The following is a 19596-nucleotide window of genomic DNA, read 5'->3' as shown; positions in this document are numbered from 1 at the left end:
GATTTTGGAGGTTAGGTTGGTGGCAGCTCCTACTCGGTGCCGCTCAGACCTGCAGAGGCAATTTTCTTTCTGAGGCACTTTTGTTTCAAGTATGCTCTAATGTGACTGTTACCTTTTAAATTGCTCCTGTCATCGATCTTTTTGGGCGAAAACGCTCATGCAAAATGTAAAAATTGTATGATTTTATAATTCACTCTGTGCATTGCTTACTTGCAAACTTTACTCCAGGGTGCGAGGTGAGCCTTCCCTGCCCCGTTCCACCGCTACTTGTTGTGCCGATTGTGTGGAGGGCGGGCGGCCATCTTGGGTGTAGTCCCGGACCCCGACCGGGCTGGTGGCAGCACTCTAGCTGGGGGAGGGAGGTCCACATATAAATTACTGGCCAAACCGGGTCGCTTGCGGTTAGAGTAGGTTGGTGGCAGCTCCTATTCGGTCCCGCTCAGACCTGCAGAGGCAATTTTCTTTCTGAGGCACTTTTGTTTCAAGTATGCTCTAATGTGACTGTTACCTTTTAAATTGCTCCTGACATCGATCTTTTTGGGCGAAAACGCTCATGCTAAATTTTATGATTTTATAATTCGCTCTGTGCATTGCTTACTTGCAAACTTTACTCCAGGGTGCAAGGTGAGCCTTCCCTGCCCCGTTCCATCGCGGCTTGCTCTGTCGATTTTGTGGAGGGCGGGCGGCCTTCTTGGGTGTAATCCCGGACCCCGGCCGGGCTAGTGGCAGTGCTCTAGCTGGGGGAGAGAGGTCCACATATAAATTACACATGCCTTTTCGTACGCACAGCGGACGCGTGCAGCAGGCGCACTGCTGGCGTGCTGAAGTTAAGCCAACGGTTAGCCCGTCTGGGCCCGCCGGGCCTCGGGCGCGCCTAACGCCGGCCCTGCTGCCCTTCTTTCGTCCCCTTTTGTGGGTGGTCTAAAGAGGTATTCCCAAAGGGAGCTCATGGCTCTTAACCCTACTGTTTGCAAAAGCACTCAACCTTGGGCGGTCTCTGACTGCGCCCATAAAATCCGTCCCCTTTGTAACTTTACCCTATCTCCAATTCCAACTACGCCAGTCTCTAGTATTAATACCAAAGATACGATATCGGCCTCACTAATCAACGCTCACTCTGTGGTGAAACATGCAGCGGACATATTTGAGCTGTTGTCCGAGGGCAGTCTTGACATTTTGTTCATCACAGAGACGTGGTTTAATAGCTCCTGCGCCCCTGTGGTTGAATTTGCTATTCCACGGGGCTATAAAATTATGAGAGCTGACTGTGTCGCTGGGAGAGGCGGAGGGGTGGCGGTCGTTTTTAGAGACTCCTGGTCCTTTCTTAGTGAGTCCTCTAGTGAACTGGGAGATGGGGAGTTTCTTCACTTCTCCTTTGTTCTTTCGCCTCATTTCACACTGGGCGGCATACTGATTTATCGCCCTCCAGGTCCTTGTGGTTTTTATCTTAAGGCATTGGAAGAGGTGATTGTACCCCGGGCTCTGAGGTTCACCAATTTTCTGCTCCGGGGCGACTTAAACATTCATGTTGATACGAAGGAGTCACCTGATTCCTTAAGCCTGTTAGAATCTCTTAGTTTGGCCCAGTTGACCCAGTGGGTAAAACTACCTACACACTCGGGTGGCCATCTTTTGGACCAGATTTGTTCTAATCTTGCCCTGACCACTTCCGACCCCCAAATTCTTCCGTGGTCGGACTATAGGCTCATTAGGTTTTCCTGGCCTTTAATTAAATTCTCTTCCTCGACTCTGCCCATTACTTACCATCAGAAGGTTAATGTGTTTGCCCTGTCCAACACTCTTCAGCAGAGCCGTCCAGTGCTCGGCCCCGGGGTTACAGCTGCTGTGCAGCAATATGACACCTGGATTAGCTTGGGGGTACAGGCCTCTGTCAAACAGGGCTTTGGCTCTAACAAGCGCGCCACACCTTCCAAGCCCTGGTTTTCACATGCTCTGAAAGCACTGAAGCTCGAGTGTAAAAAGCTGGAGAGATGTTGGAGACGTGCTTACTGCCCCTCTGCTAAGGGGGCTCTACGTGCCGCTCTGAGGGTTTATTATGACGCCATAAAGACAGCAATGGGGGAATTCTATGCAGGCAGGATTTCTAGGGCAAATAATAACAGCAAGGAAATCTTCTCGATTGTGAAAAGTTTTCTTTCCCCCCATACTGAACAACCTTTGGTTCCTTCTTCCACCCATTGGTGTGAGGCTCTGTCCTCTTTTTTTAGTGATAAAATTGTGGGGATCCAGCACAGCCTGCGCGCTATTTGCCAGGATCAGAGTAACCAGGATATTTATCCATCTGACCCCTGCCCCCCCATTCCCCCTGTTTTTAATGCTTTTTCCCCTCCCAATGAGGCAACCACTCTAGCTGTCCTCAAATCTTTGAATTCTGGCTCCCCCACTGACCCCTGCCCGGCCCGTATCTTAGGGGAGGTGGTCTGCTCCGAGGTCGTAGAGATTATTGGCCTTTCGTTTAGGACGGCTACTGTCCCCGACAGCTGGAAACAGGCCAAACTCCGGCCGCTTCTCAAAAAACCAGAACTAAACTTTGATATTCTAGCCAACTACCGCCCCATCTCTTTGTTACCAGCATTGGCTAAAGTCACGGAAAAAATAGCATTTCGCCAGCTCGATGCCTTTGTGGAAGATTCTCATGCACTCCATCCTGCTCAGTCTGGGTTTCGTGCCACCTATAGTACTGAGTCTGCTTTGGTGGAAATCTCTGAGGCTATAGGGGAGTGCCTAGATGGAGGCGGCAGAGCGGCTCTGATCATGTTAGACCTCTCTGCCGCTTTCGACACGGTGCCCCATCAGCAGTTGCTCTCGCGGCTGACATCCATTGGCATTGCTGGTTCTGCATTAGAATGGCTGACGTCATTCCTGACCAACCGAACTCAGCAGGTGTGGATGCCCCCCTTTGTTTCTTTGGCCAAGCTGCTTTCCACAGGGGTACCACAGGGGTCTACATTAAGCCCACTGCTGTTTAACATCTATTTTACCCCCCTGATCTTCTTGGCCGAGAAACTTGGGGCAAAAATAATAGCTTATGCCGAAGACACGCAGCTGCTGTTTACCTGACCTGACGGGGATCTGGATACCTCTGCGGTCCAGCGATGCCTCTCCTCAGTTTTTTCCTGGCTTGCTCTGGCCCAGTTAAAATGTAATGAAAATAAGTCAGAAATACTTCTATATGGGCAGTTCCCCCCCAATTTTAGAGAATCTTTATGGCCACCTGATGTCCCCTTCCCCAGTGCGGCCGGCAAATCAGGTAAGAACCTAGGAGTTTGGTTTGGGGAAGACCTCAAATTTGAGGAGCACATTAAAAGCTCACTTGTGGATGCTTCTGCACTCTCAAAGCCCTCCGTAGGTTTTTTTGACTTGTGGTTGTTATGTGGGTCATCTGCTTCATTTTGTCTAGCTTGGAACTGTTCTGGACACCTTCTGGGTTCCTACTGTCTTTTATTTTCTATCGCTGGAAGGGCAATGGTTTGGAATCCTTGTGGTTCTGATGTGGTAAGGCGCCATGTTTCCTGCAACAGGATGATGTCATTATCTTCAAGGACTTTGTTAACCTGCTGATCTGAGGCCTTCTCAACAAGAGCAGCTATATTTCAGGAGACAATTTTTATTTATAATTTCCATCCTAGTCTAGCCAGGATTAAACTTTAGGTCTGACGTCTTTCCTGGCAGACTGCCGGTGGTCACCTGCAGGAGTGTTATGCAAATCCTCGCTTAGGAGTTCTTTATGTGTCTCTCTCTAGGTGTTTTGGCACCTGCACCTCCATTACCCTAAATTACCCGGCATACAGATCCCTTCTCTTGGTTTGCTTTGGTTAAATTAGGCATCTTACAAATTGTTTTCCTAGCAACGCTGCAGAAGTGAACTTCAGCTAACCTGTGAGGGGTATTTTCTTTTGCCTACCCACTTAGGGTCTGCTCTGTTGGAGTCACGTTTTCTGGTTGGAACACGTGACAAGGGGTCAGTTGGATGTCAGCTATGAGATGAGTTACTTAATTTGATTCTTGAACTAACATCACAAAGTGAGAATCTTTTTGTTGGTCTTTGGCTGACCTTCTCATATAAGATGTATTCCTTGGTGCTACTTGTGTAGCAGAGTCTCATTTCTTCTATCAGAGGGCAAATACATTTCATTTTCAGAGGTTATTGAGGAGCTCCTGCCTGTCCAAGCAGCTTACTTCTTGACTGTTGGCTTCTCATTGTTGGTTGATTCTTTTTCAGAATCTAAGACTTGGTCCTGCAATAATTTTACATACTAGCCAGTAGAAGACTTTAGGCCTGATTTATATGCTGGCGTGGTAGAAACTCCATTTCAATGGTGACAGAGTTTCCTAGCCACCAACATATTGGTCCACCTGTCCGATCTATATGCAGGGCGCATCCTAAGTTTGTGAATCACAAGGGGGGAAGTAGAAGCATTCTGGGGCCCCCACTCAGCTTCTGAATATGTAGCACTAAATCAAAAAGGAGTGGAGCCAAGAGGCCTCAAGAGATCTGGTACAAATATGTAGAAGACCCTCAACAGCCATTTCCCGCCTTTGGTATGTTTTTTGCCATTGGCGTAATCTTGGTTGATCCTGGCCTCACATTGGCCAGAAGGCCAATGTGAGGGGCGAAGCTCGTGTTGGCTGTTAAATGCTCTTTCTTTCTGTCACAGGGATCTATCAATCCTCCTCCGTTTTTTGCACAAGCATCTTAAAACCAATAAGGGAGCAATACATTTGATTTTTTCCATAAACAAGAGTGACTACATTAACTTGATCTGGCACATCCTAAAGCTTTGCACTAGTAATGGGGACGGGGTCTCCCATCGTCAAGAACAAGTAACCTCCACCAGATATGCTCTATTAATGCAGGATTTCTAAGGATCTGGACCCATTACCCCAACTCACGTGTATTTGTTAAATGAATCAACAATTCCCTCATGAGCAAATGATACTGCTAAAAGCAGTTAAGCTTAATACAGGAATTTATGCAAGAATTCTGTTTTCATCATATGTATATGTGGTCAATTTCTCCAGAACAATTGCCTTGTGCCTGTGAGCCACTTCCCCTATAAAAAAATAAACTAGAATGAAATGTTAATTTCTCAGTAATGAGACCTGCCAACATAGGGGCACACCACTACCTCCAATTGTGGTTTCCATTGCCAGAAATCTTGAGGTCCATGCGTGATTGGCTTCTCCGGTTTTGTTTTCTTCCCATTCTGGGTGGGGTTTGTTGTCTAGATTTTATAAATGGACAGAAAAAAATGACAAGTCCCAGAAAAAAAGAAAAAAAACTGAACTGGAGCAGTCTGCCATGCAAGTAAGTACCTTTCGAACTTGGCACACCTGCCCAGTCTGACCAGTAGCCTTTAGTAATTACTTATCGTATACATTCATATTTAGCATGTATTTAGCAATCACAGACTCTAATGAAAATAGTGTGTCCCAGCCAGGCAATGTTCATTATTGGTAATCCAATTTCGTGAGGAGCAGAACAGACAGCATGTAGACACCCAGCATAAGGGTAGTAGGCCTTTGAGAGAGCTCATAGAGTAGACGACACAACATAGTTAATTTAAAAGGGAGCGTTTGGAAAGAGAATTCGGAAGTTCAGAGGGAAGTTAACCGTACTAAATTTCTATTTTATTCTTTTCCTTTAAGTAATTCGTGACGAGAACCCTTTTTACTAATATTTATTTCCAATATATCCTCTGATTTATTTTACTCATACTCTCATTTACTATTTCGAGTTTGTTCTATGTGTTTGTTATTCGATTCTTCAGAAACTGAAACATATCCATTTGTTTGTGGTATTTTTGTGAGTCATGTAATCTGATATTATGTGTTATGCACTGAAAAGCATAAATGTGTATCCTGACAATGCGTTTAGGTAGGCAAGGTTTGATTTTTTTTACCGACGGTTTTATTGCCTTTCCTTCTGTTAAGTGTCTGCCCTTCAAATAACCCTTAGATTCCTACTAGATAAGGAAATTGCCTGCCAAGCTATGATTTTCTGAGAAAAGAGTCCACTATTTTAGTTTCCTGTGAAGTATGGGGCATATTATCAAGAACGGCGTTAAAAATGATCGCCAGTTTAGCGGCAGAAAACTGCTGCTAAAGCGGCGATAATGGGCTTGATAATATATACCCTTGAGAATTCCAATAGAAGCCCATGTTCTGGTGTGAACATGGGCTTCTATTGGAATTCTCAAGGGTATATATTATCAAGCCCATTATCGCCGCTTAAGCAGCAGTTTTCTGCCGCTAAACCAGCGATAATTTTAACGTCGTCCAAGATAATATGCTCCTAAGGGGCATATTAGCAAGAACCTTGTTAAAATGATTGCAGTTTTAGCGGCTGGAAACTGCCGCTAAAACGGCAATAACAGGCTTCTATTGGAATTCATATAACGCATATTAGCAAGCCCATTATCGCCGTTTTAGCAGCTGTTTCCTGCTGCTAAAATGGCAATAATTTTAACGAGGTTCTTGCTAATATGCCCCCATGTGTTTTAATTAGAATATAAAAGTAGCAGAGTGGGCACGAAGAACTTGAATTACATTCATAATCCAGTCGGAGGCCATACTTTGCCTCTGACGCTTATTTGCTTGAGCGCACCGATGGTGTAAGCACATCGCTATATGACATCCTGTCCCACTTTTAGCCCCTTGGCGCTGGCAGCATTCGCTAAATATAGCTCTTTGATGCTATGTTGAGGCAGTACTTTTCAAAGCCACGAGTGAGAGAAAAGAAGAGCGAATAGTTAGAAAGACCTCAGGAAAACAATGAAAAGCATAACCTATGATAATAAATATGCATCTTCTTACGTTGACAGGTTTTCTTTGGAGAGCTACGATGGAATAACATGTGAACGTGAGGCACGTGGATTAACAATCGCGGTGGTGAGTCTAGTTTAATATTTCAGTATTTGATTTTAAAATACAAAAGTATGAACTGTAATAGATTACAGTAATTGTATTCAAAACGGTTTGCCATGTACTGTTTCGAGTAATGCCTGGACCTCTCCACTGAGCATAACCATATCTAGCTCGCAATTATTATACATTATTTACTGCAAAATCTAGTCTTATGTATCATAAAACTGGAGTTCAGTCAACTCTGTTGTTTCTTGTACTAAAAGCGTCAATAATAATATTGCTGGATTTGTGAGCTTGTTTTGTCTTTGCCATTTCAGTTTGGAGTTTTGATCTTCTTTCAAAAGTTCAGATTTTATGCACCCAGCGTACCTTTGGTCTTATTTCAAAATGTTCAGATTTCATGCACCCCGCGTACCCTTTTAGATTTCATGACGTTGTTTCCAAAAATTAAACTTTGCACACCAGGATGGGATGGGATGGTCTGGTTCTATATCTGAATTCATTATATTCCGTTTCTCATCTTACTCACCTTTCCTCCCCCCTACTTCATTTCCCTCACCTCTACTAGCTGCCAAATGTCTCTACTCATGATGAAATGATCACCAGTCCCGTACTAACAAGGTTCTCATTCAATTTCCATGTGTAGGATTGTCTCCATTATCCTTCACTTCAATGTCTGCCCCACAACCCTGCATTCATGTGAACGCAATCAATGCACTTTCACTGTCTGTGGAAGCTGTATCCACCCTCCATCTTGTACCATGATAAATCATGGTCAATCCAAAATGGATTCCACTGCTCCTCTATATTCACGCCACAGAGTTTTACTACTCCATGTGTCAAAGATTTACTGCATCTACCTGTGCTCGAAATGCAAATCAAACTTAGACAGAAGGGATTGGGGTTCACATCAAGTGGACACGAGTGGAGCCAGTACTCCCCACTTTATTATGCCACAGAAATATTGACAAAAATTAGCTATGTTTCCTCCGCTGCTTTATGTGACTTTTCTGGGGCACAGCATGCCTGCTATGAACGTGGTTCATCCCTCTAGGTGACAGAACAGGCCCTGGACCTCATTTTATCATGGGCAGATCTTAGCATTTGTGTCCACTTTCAGTTAGCTTGGACACAGGACCAAACAAAAAATAAGGTACCAGTTTTACGTGCATTTAGACGCTCAATCCAGGAATTAATCTCTGTTTACCATGTATAAACTATTCCTGCCTCAACAATGAGTGACTGAGTGCTTGTATAGGCGAATCAGTTTGTGATTTGTTGCATGATTTATGTTTATGTTTATGTTTATGTTTGTTCAGCAATGAGCCTACAGGTACTAAGCAGGGAAACAGACAGGTCTTTAAGTTTTTCCTGAGTATTTTAGTGAGTTAATACATGGATGAGAGGACGCATGGTGGCTCAATGAATAATTTTTTAGCTAGATGAATAGATTAGTACATGCATGGATTATTGGTCATGTAAGTATATGGATGGATGAAAGATTAATGAATAACGGTACCTAGATGAATAGATGAGTAGGATCATGAGTAACTGAATGGTGCTAAAGGTGGGGGTGTCCTATTGGCAGCAAGGAGCTGCTCTCCCTTTCCAATCTTGCTATTTGATTTTTCATCCATTCACTTTCTCAACTACTCATTCATCAGTGCACTTAGTCACGCATTCATCAATCCGTGCGTGCAATCATTCAACCCTTGACTAGTTTTCACATTCATCTACTTACTCAAGCACACATTTTAACATGCCAGTGAAGAAGCCCTTGAAACACCCTTTTTAGGTCTCGCCTAGCGTTAAAGCGCGCATGCGATACTCGCATAGCGAGACATGTTGGGGTAAAAGTATTTTAGGAGAAGGAGTTCTAATCCTGCCCAGGCTTTCTATTGGGCAATGACAATATTTATTTAAAACACTGTCTACAGGGTTTTTGGTTACCGCCCTTTGGCTTTTTTGTACACACCCTTGGGACACCGAGTCCACAGCGTCTTTCAGTTTAATGGTTGTTTTGTTGTCTGAGGAGGTGTGTCAAAGTAAGGTTCAGGCAGAGTTCCCCAAGGCATCTGCTTTCCAGGCCATCACGCTGCCTTTATGCCTGTAGCACGTGCCATTGCGTCTCTATGACTGGGCCGTGGACTCAGCAGCAGTAATAACAGCATTTCTTCTACGCTGCCTCCTTCCTCTAGCTGGTCTGTCTCTCTGTGAGTGCATCTCGCCCCCCACCCACTTCGGCCAGGCTCTCTCTCCCAGCATCTGCCGGGAGGAGGGGGTGAGGAGGAGGAGGAGGAGGAGGGCTGTACATGAAAGGAAGCCGTCGCCTCTACAACGCCATCTTTCGAAATCCATTTGGAAAGTGACACGCCGTGGAGTCTAATGTATTTGCAAGCCAATGATGCCTTCCTAAAGAGAGAGATCCCCGTCTGACTGTGGCACGGTCAAGTTTTTCTCAGACACAGGGCTTGGCTGGTCAAATATATGCCCAGGCTGACGCTCCTCACCCTCAGCCGCTATATCATAATATTTTTGGAGAGCCTTCCTTCCCTCTCGCACCACCGCGCTCTCCCACCCCACATGATGCGTGGCTTAAACATTTCCTTCCTGACTCACGGGTCACGGGCTGTCCCTGCTGGTTTGTAAACACAGCCTCACCGGCAAAGGAAGCGGGAATTCTGAACCCTTCCTAAGTATAAGTAATCAATGAGAGGCTGGCTCCCAGAGGACCCTTTAAATCCCAGAGTGTCCAGATGATTCTGTGTTAAACGGAGAATGTTAAGTGCACGTACCCTCGGCGCTTTTCGTTTTAGCCTCTTGGTCTTCATCAGCACATATACAAGCACCTTCAAATACCCGAGTTCAGGATGTGTACCCTAAAAAATAAAACGTACTAAGCTATAATGGTGCTCCTTCTATAATAAAAATCTAAGCCACATTTACCGTGCAAAAGACAACTAACTTGCCTCTTAGCTCACTCCCGGTATGGTCTTCAGTGCAGATTGGTTGGAAATTAATAAGTCTTACTCGTAACAAATACTTTTTAATGCAGTGATATAATATAATGAACCAGAGTGCGTTAGTGAAATGCACATTTTTGACTTTTGAAGACATTTCAACTCATGAGATTTGCACGGCAAATGTTTTCAGTCTCCGCTCGTGCAGGGGCTCTTCGCGCCCAGCTAGACCCTTGGCTCAGCTCTCCCCGTTCATTTGCTGTTTTTTGTTTTTACTTTAAAGATAAACGCGGTGCCTGCTTCAGAGACACCGCGCTTTCTGTTTCATTTATTTTTTTATTCTTTAAAGCTGAGCATGGTGTCCACTTCAGGGACACAGCGCTTTCTGTTTCAGCTTTATTTTTTTAACCCCCCTCGGACGGAATTTCCAGAAGGGCCTCGTGGGCGTACGGCACGTGGGTCATGCTACAGGCTGATTTGCATATAGCCATGCCTGAACTGGGGTGGCAGAGTGGGCTAAAGAACGGTGATGGATTAAACCCAGATCTTTTGACTGGGTGTGAGTGTTTGATTGATTCAGATGCTCCGTCCATCACCACCCCCTTTTGTACCGCTTTTGGCCGCCATAAGTGTGGCAGGGTATGCTCAGACGTGAGTCCCTTGCTCACTTTGCCACTGGATTCAAGCAAGCCGGGCTGAAGACGGCTGGAATGCCAGAAACCGGTCCTCGGAAGCTTGTTTCCGGTCCAGGGAAGACATGGCTTGGCAGTTCAGGCTGGACTGTTCCCATGAGGCACAGGGTCTGACTGATTTGCATATAGCCATGTCTGAACAGGGGTGGCAGAGTGGGCTAAAGAACGGTGATGGATTAAACCCAGATCTTTTGACTGGGTGTGAGTGTTTGATTGGATCAGATGCTCCGTCCATCACCACCCCCTTTTGTACTGCGCGTGGAGATGCAGGCAAACATGGCCCAGATTTGGGGCCCAAGGACTGGCTTCAGATTCAAACAGGCGAGGCAGGCCTGGCTTCTCGTGTGGGGAGATTTGCAACCAATCTTGTGGTAGGTTACTGCGGGCTCTTATATCCGACTCCCGTAGGTGCCTAGTACCCCGCCAGCATGCCCCAAGTTCAGCTGGATGTATTCCCGCACTGCTGACATGCTTTCCTTGGTGAACAGCCCTCAGGCTGCGTGCCAAAGTTAAGTAAAGCATCCTTTCCTCCGTGACCTCCGATAGGCATGTGTCCCACCTCCAGGAGTACACCCCTCCCCGGACAGCTGAGAGTGGTGTCCGCCTGTCCCGTCTCCTCTTTTGAGGAGTTCCTCTGTCTGCTGTGTGCTCAGTGCTGAGGCCAGCACAGCACACCCTCCCGAAACTGTTCCTACGCTTCCCCACTCTGTCCCGTTGCGCTTCTAACACTCCATTCTGACCCTGAGCACTGCGTTTCTTTCACAGTTCTCGTTCGTGGTTTTTAGGTCTCGCCTGTCGATGCGCATGCGCATCGAGCAAGCGAGACTATGGGGGCTTATCCACTCTTTATCCAACTTGCAAGGAATCGTGGCGATTCCTTGCAGTGCACGAGAAATTTAAGCTCAATGCGCATGCGCATTGAGCTTAAAAGCGCGTGCACATGCCCCCAGCCGCCTGCCTTGCCTACTCTCCCGCCCCCTCACTTCTTGATTGCACGGCCGCTAGGCCGTGCCTCCCCTACTCTCCTCCCCCCTCCCGCCTGCCTTGTTAGTTACTGCTACTCTCCCGCCCCCTCACTTCTTGATTGCACGGCCGCTAGGCCGTGCCTCCCCTACTCTCCTCCCCCTTCCCGCCTGCCTTGTTAGTTACTGCAAGCATACAGAGCTGTTTTGCGACGGGTAAATCTCGCGAGGTGAGAGTGGGCACAGTCGGATCTGGCGGGCTGTCGCTTTCCTAAGTTCACCGGCTCCGCAGCCCCAAACATCGTGGAGCAGTAGCTGACAACTAGGGCCAGTAACTGGCGCATGCTGTGCTCTCGCACCGGTACCTAATTCCTCTTTCTTGCTTTAAGCCTTCGCAAATTTTAGTTAACAGCCATGTTGGGTGAAACGGGGGGTTACATTGAAGCTTCTCGACTGGGGTTGCGTACCCTCACTAAGATGGCGCTTTTATAACAGCAGACTTGTCGAATGCCCCTCAAAACATGTCTGCCAAGAAAAACGCGACGCGCAAATTTTAGTTAACAGCCATGTTGGGTGAAACGGGGGGTTACATTGAAGCTTCTCGACTGGGGTTGCGTACCCTCACTAAGATGGCGCTTTTATAACAGCAGACTTGTCGAATGCCCCTCAAAACATGTCTGCCAAGAAAAACGCGACGCGCAAATTTTAGTTAACAGCCATGTTGGGTGAAACGGAGGGTTACATTGAAGCTTCTCGACTGGGGTTGCGTACCCTCACTAAGATGGCGCTTTTATAACAGCAGACTTGTAGAATGCCCCTCAAAACATGTCTGCCAAGAAAAACGCGACGCACAAATTTTAGTTAACAGCCATGTTGGGTGAAACGGGGGGTTACATTGAAGCTTCTCGACTGGGGTTGCGTACCCTCACTAAGATGGCGCTTTTATAACAGCAGACTTGTAGAATGCCCCTCAAAACATGTCTGCCAAGAAAAACGCGACGCTCGGAAGACTCGTGATGTTAAACATGCGTTTACCCTCAACCGTCAAAGTGAATGAACTGTTGCTACATTTAATAGCTATTAAAAACCCATCAGCATTTTCTCATGTATGGTTTTCAGGTTTTCCACACTCCACAAACACCCTCTGCCTAACAGCTGAACAAAGCCACACTTGCGTCGAAGTGGAAAGTCCCCGACGATCTCTGTTCGATCTTTAGTCTGCTTTGCTTTCACTTTCTTTTAAGACTGTAAAGTTACCATTTCCAGGAAAGGAAGGACACCCACGCGCAGTACATGTGAACTCCACCACTCCCATTCCATCTGCTCCATCCATATTTTTTAGGTCTCAACCCCTCACTCACCCTCACTCTCACTCATCCTCACTCACCCTCAACCACCCTCAACCCCTCACCCTCACTCACCCTCAACCCCTCACCCTCACTCACCCTCAACCCCTCACCCTCAACCCCTCACCCTCACTCACCCTCACCCTCACCCTCACCCTCACTCACCCTCAACCCCTCACCCTCACTCACCCTCAACCCCTCACCCTCACTCACCCTCAACCCCTCACCCTCACCCTCACTCACCCTCACTCACCCTCACCCTCACTCACCCTCACCCTCACTCACCCTCAACCCCTCACCCTCACTCACCCTCACCCTCACTCACCCTCACCCTCACTCACCCTCACCCTCACTCACCCTCAACCCCTCACCCTCACTCACCCTCAACCCCTCACTCTCACTCATCCTCACTCACCCTCAACCTCTCACCCTCACTCACCCTCACCCACCCTCAACCCCTCACCCTCACCCTCACTCACCCTCAACCCCTCACCCTCACTCACCCTCACCCTCACTCACCCTCAACCCCTCACCCTCACTCACCCTCAACCCCTCACCCTCACTCACCCTCACCCTCACTCACCCTCACCCTCACTCACCCTCACTCAGCGCAACCACAGCATCTTCACTAAATATATTTAATAAACTTTAAGCTATTGGCAATATAAAATAAAATCCATTTTATTTACGTATTAATTATTAATTGTTTTTTAAAGCCATTGATTTTTTTTTATATCAATACATATAAGTCACATATAAGTCCCGTTAATACAAAACATGTTGCTTTACAAATGCTAGAGGTGTCACATTTACAAAAATTATAACTATTGGCTTTGTAAAGAAGAAAGCTATTAATTTAGCTATTTAGAAAAAACAACACATAAATAAAAAACAAAAAAATAAATAACACCTATAGCTCAAACTTTACTACTGCAAGACCTATTGCATTTCCAATGCTTGTTCCGTCTCTGTCACCCTCTGTCTAGTCTAGCCCCATTTCTTATTTGCTCACCCAATGTCCCTTCGCTGTTATTTATATTTTTCAACCACTCTATTTAAAAAAAAAAAAATTATATTTCTTTTGCAGTTGTTTATAGCGCCAACTCGGCCCAAGGGTATTAAAGCATTTTACATGAGCAGTAGTTACATTATGAGGTCACAGAACACTGCCCGAGTCCCATGTGGGACTCTGCGCCTCATGAGGAACGTAGGGAAAACGAAGTGAACAGGCCCGCATGTGTTTTACGGGGAATGGGCAGCTGTGCGACACGCAGCTCCAGAGGTGAAAGGGCAAACAAAGCAAGGGTCTGCTTGGAGCAGGGAAAGGAGACTTGGAGAGTGTCAGAAGCATTTCATGTGAGACAAGGAAGACTGCACAGGATACACAGAACATGTTCAGGGGACAGAGGGGTAGACAGCAGCGGGCAGAGCAGCGGCTTAACAAAAGGTGAGGGGGCTCCCCACTTGTTTATTTCAGGGATGGGTGGAGGCTGCAAAACGAAAGCGGGGAAGGGAAGCTTTTTCTTAATGAAGTACATATTCTTAAAATTATTTTTATGGCTTTTGCTTCCGCTCGGATTGTGTTGTATGCGGCTGATTGCCACATACAGAATGACAATGGGCCAGTCTGGGCTGGCACAGCATGTGGTGGCCTCCTCCAGACTCAGACCAGGGCAGGGCATTGGGTCACATGAAAGTGCAAAAACGCCCATGTTGCTGCTAGGTGGCAATCCAGTTAATGGAAGGAAGGCAGTGAAAGAAGTTCAAAGGAAAGGAATAGTTATAGTATAGCAGCCATGGTTCCTGCGTTTTTATTTTGTGCAACTAACAACCATTGACAAAGCCAATAGTTCTGGCTTGTTGTAGGTGTAAGGTGACTTCTTCTAAGTGTAACGTTACTTGTTGTATTATATATCTGGATGCAATGACAGAAGCAACAAAAATACCAGTCGGGCGGCACATTAAATTAAGCACAGATATTTAGCTTATGTGTTTTAAGTCATGCATTTTATTACATCAAACACCCTTTTGGAGAGACCCCCCTAGTTTTTCATCTCACTTAAAGCTCTGGAAACAACACCATGTCACAGTCGCCCCACTTCAAGGAACTGTGCATCATGCATGACTCATGTCTTCCACTTTTTCAGATTGCCTATGTGCATGGGGCATAGTGAACCCTGCTACACCCCACCCCTTGCTTTAGGAACTACAGCAAGGGTGGAGTTCTTGATAGGTCTCATAATTAATGTGAAAAGGTGAGTGAGTAAGTGACTGAATGGATGGGTGGATGGATGGCTGGATAGATGAGTGAAATGATTGGTGGATGAGTGAAAGAGTGGATGACGGGCGAGTGAATGGGTGGATGGATGAGTGAAATGATTGATGGATTGATGAATTGATAAGTGAAAGGGTGGATTGATGAATTGATAAGTGTATGGGTGAATGGATGGACGGACGAGTGAAAGGGTGGATGTAAGGCTGGATGAGTGAGTGAAAAGGCAGGTAGATGGACAAAAGGATGGATCGATGAGTGAAGGAGTGAAAGGGTGGATGGATGAGTGAAAGGATGGATGAATGATAGGTTCAATGGATGGATTCATGACTGGATGAATAGATGGATGGGTGGGTGGATGGAAGGATGGATGGCTAAGTGAAAGGGGAATTGAAAGCGGATGGGGGAAGGGTAAATGGATGACTGAACGGGTGAATGGCTGGATGGATAAGTTAATGGATGGATGGGTGGAAGAGTGGATGGATGAGTGTATGGATGGCTAGGGTGAAAGGGTGGATGGATGAATGGTGGATGAGTAAAAGGGTGGATTGAGGGATAGATAAGTGAAATGATGGATGGAAGGAAACGTTATGAATAGGTTTGTAAATGGATGAATATGGACATTGTTGAGCACACAGATGGAAGGACATAATGAATGGTGAAAGACTGAATGATGGATGAAAGTATGATTACACATTGTAAGCCCCATATACATTGACTTTCCCATTTATATGAGTGATAGTCTCTTTATAATATGTGTGTGTTGTAACGCACTCCAAAACTCTGCCCCACATACTTGAGATGAGTAGCACTATCGAAGAAATTAAATACACTTGAGAGAGGGTCTATGTGAAGATGAGGGGCGCCATTGATGGGTGGTATCAAGGCCAGACTGGCCGGACCGGGCATCAGGTGTTTTCTCTGGGAGCTAGAAAGGTGAGGGCAGTTTTGTTACCACAAAAAGACTTGCACATTTGCTTAAAGCTGCGCATATACTGACAAACCATGAAGTGCACAATTGTCTCAACCTAATATAAACTTATTTTCACTTGTACTTTAGTGGTTGTCTATTTATATACTATTGCGCAACCTTCTCTGATGTGTCTGTAAATCTTACCTTTTGTCCTGAATTTTGACCCGCTGCCCTGAATTTTTGTCCTGAATTTTTACCCGCTGTCCTGAATTTATACACTCACTGTCCTGAATTTGCACCCATACCAGTTGGTCACCCTGGACATCACGGCGACCCCTCCAGAAGCCGGTGGTTGGGGGGAGAGGCGGTGATCCTCGGCGTTCAGATGGAAGCAGGGGGCTACTAATGACAGAGGCAACAAGTGCAGGTGCCCTGCAACCCACTCATCACATGAAGGAAGAAAAGAACCCGATCAGCTCGTCGACCCAACTTCCCCAAAAAAACTTTCAGACGCCATTGAAAGGCAGCAGCATTTGCTGTCTGCGAGTCTGTCAAATTAGATTTGTACAATAAACCCATTTGAGAAGGAAACTGCGTTAAATGTCTGCCCCATCACGGTCACCACTCTGCGTCTCGTTCACCCCTCTTTTAAACCTCACGTCAACTCGTCTCCCTCAAATTTCGGAAGGGGGGTAATTCATCCAGCCAAAGCCATGTGCAGAGTGGAGATGCAGGAGCTCTAAGTAGGGGTGAAAACACAACAAAGCCTCATTACCAAGTAAATGGTCTTTTAAAGTCCTGTGTGAAGTACTCGGGTGCGGCTGTGTGTGTGTGCTGTGCCGGGAAGCTGTGTCAGACAGGCACACACATTCTTATAACATTCACACCCCTCAGAATGACAAATCACCACTTCTAGCTGCCTCGTCATGGGGTGGGAGTGGGAAGATGTGCACAGCAGGGGGAAAGGGATGGCCAGTGCAGGTGACGCTTTTCTTTTGTGTATTTGTTTCTGCTGGCATTATAGCCCAGGATTTGCTGTCTGTGCACTTGTATAGATGTGTATTCCAAACTAGTGCACAGACAGCACACCCTGGGCTATTATGCCAGCAGGAATTACTTTACAAAGGAAAAGTGTCACCTGCACTGCCATCCCTTTCACCCTGCTGTCTGTGCACTTTTCTGGAATACACATCCACGGCGCTGCTCACCAGATACATGGTGAACAGGGCCATGAATCTGTCTCTTTTTGCATCCAAGGGCACCGATGAAGAAGCAGAGGTGGCCCAGGCAAGGAGAATCCAGGAGACATTTGACCCACACCAATCTAGAAAGTGAGACCTTCGGGAGAGGCTGGATGCCAGGACGACAGTGCTGCTGATCAGCCCGACTCCACTGAATAGTATAAGAAGAGCAGGCAGCAGTTTTTAAGTAAGATCCAGTAACTTTAATGCATTCTACAGCATCACCAGCATTACCTACTGGCTGGATATCTAGGTTATGGTGTTTTACACTTACATGCATGGAAACGTCAAGGAGGACCGTCCCCTCCGAACATGCAAATGTAGTGTAAGCTTGTAGGGGCAGATTTATAAGTCCCTTGGGCCACTTTTGCGTCACTTTTCCCGTAATAAAAGTGGCGCAAAAGTGGCGCAAGGGGCATGTAATTCTGACCCATAGCGTTCAGCTTTTGGGATTACAGTGGGGTAATTTTAGGGTTCAGGGTGGGTATCGGTTTTGGGGTGGCAGTGATAATTTTAGGGTTCAAGGTGGGTATGAGTTTTGGGGTGCCAGGGGTACTTTTATGGTTCAGGGCGGGTATGGGTTTGGGGTCCCAGGGGAAATGTTAGGGGTCAGGGTGGATATGGATTTTGGGGTGCCAGGGGTAATGGTAGGGTACAGGGCGGGTATGAGTTTTTGGGGGGCAGGGGTAATTTTAGTGTTCAGGGGGGTAGGTTTTGGGGTACCCGGGTGGCAATTTTAGGGTTCAGGGTGGGTATGGGTTTTGGGGTTCAAGGGGGGAAAATTTTAGGGTTCAGGGCGGGAATGGGTTTTGGGGTGCCAGGGGGACAATTTTAGAGGTCAGGGCGGCTATGGGTTATGGGTTTTGGGGGGCCAGGGCGCTAATTTTAGGGATCAGGGAATGTGTGAGTTTTAAAGGGCCAGAGGGGTAATGTTAGGGTTTATAAGTGTGCTCTAATTGTTGTCCAGTTTCAAATGCAGAATTCACCACTTGTTTTTTCTCAGCTTGTCCTGAGCATTACCCGATCCTGATTGTCTGCCATTTTAACCCGCCCCTATTGATTAATAGTAGCCACGCCCCTTCATTTGCCAGGTTAGCCCCCCCTGGAAAAATTTCTGCGGATGCCCATGTTTCTGTGCGGGTCGATCAGCGAGACAGCGCATTGCCACAAGACACAGGGAAAACACGGGGCTTCACGCCTCCCCCCACACTAAAGCTACGCACCACACACTCTTTATTGCCAGTGCATAAATTACAAACGCGGAGCTCCGGTGAAATTGAGTTTTATAAGGTGATCCCTTCTCCTCTCCTTGCTGGCTGCAGCACTGCTCGGAGTCTCATCTCTGCTTGAGTCAAACAGAAAAAAAGCTGCACAAGCGTTGGACGTGCTTACAAAACACCACCACACACTTGCAAAACCCTTCAAATGTGTTTTTTTATATAACCCTTCTCCTAAGATTGGTTCAGCCTTCCTACCAAAAAAGCATGCATCTAAAACATTGCATTTTATTTCTGTTAATACATATGCACCTATGCATAAAGTGATGAAAATTCATCTAAAAGAGGAATTAACACGACAGTAGAATGCAGTATGGTTCGATACACTGTACACACTCCCATGGGTTTTTAAATATTGCACAACGCATAGAGTGGCCAGCAGCCATATGTTTAGGTTAATCTGCTGCCTGTCAGGTTAATCTGCTGCCTGTCATGCATAGGCGTGAGGCAGGTGAAGGGGAGGCATAAACCAGGTGACAGCTGCACTAGGAAGCAGCACTGTGACACCTAAACACGGAGGCTAACCACTGGTTTTAATCTGGCTGTCCAAAAACTGGTTCCCTTCCCAGATGTCACGAGTCCCGGGTTTCTCCCAGCAGCTTCTGAGCGGACACTGCGTGCTGGTGCCGCACCAGTTTGCTGCCATTTGTGTATCAATTTGTGACTGCAGAGATAATGAATACTGTGTTCAGAAGGGACCGCTTCTCCTACGAAAAGGTGCCACAGGAAAAAGTAGGGGGAGAACTATTGCACATTGTATTTGCACACGTTTCTAGGAGTGAAACTGTTAATGAAAGTAGTTGGGTGTCCGATTGTAGCATGTAACAGTGCCTGCCTCCTCGCAGCTGCCTGCAATGGATATGGTTTTCAAGGCAGTAATCCTGTTTCTGTAACGTTTCATTAAAATGCCACCCCTGTTATGTTGCACCCTTTGCGTGGTTCCCAGGCAGAGTAGGAAGAGGATACCCGCAGTCTAGAAGAATGCAGCTTTTTTCTAATTTCGAAACTCTAAGAATAAGCACCGGCAGCCTCACTGTGATGCAGG

General features: G+C 46.5%; 1 protein-coding gene across 1 annotated transcript in view; it reads left to right on the top strand.

Moving 5' to 3' along the window:
* Positions 1-19596, top strand: part of TTLL7 (tubulin tyrosine ligase like 7) — a 1104754-nt gene that overhangs the window by 82236 nt on the left and 1002922 nt on the right. The window contains exon 2 of the mRNA XM_086936338.1: positions 6846-6912. The gene's annotated coding sequence lies outside the window, so the exon portion shown is untranslated. The remainder of the gene's footprint in view (positions 1-6845; positions 6913-19596) is intronic.

This window comes from Lissotriton vulgaris, chromosome 1_1 (assembly GCF_964263255.1).
Source record: "Lissotriton vulgaris chromosome 1_1, aLisVul1.2, whole genome shotgun sequence".
NCBI classification, from domain to species: domain Eukaryota; kingdom Metazoa; phylum Chordata; class Amphibia; order Caudata; family Salamandridae; genus Lissotriton; species Lissotriton vulgaris.
This window is presented reverse-complemented; position numbering and strand designations above follow the sequence as displayed.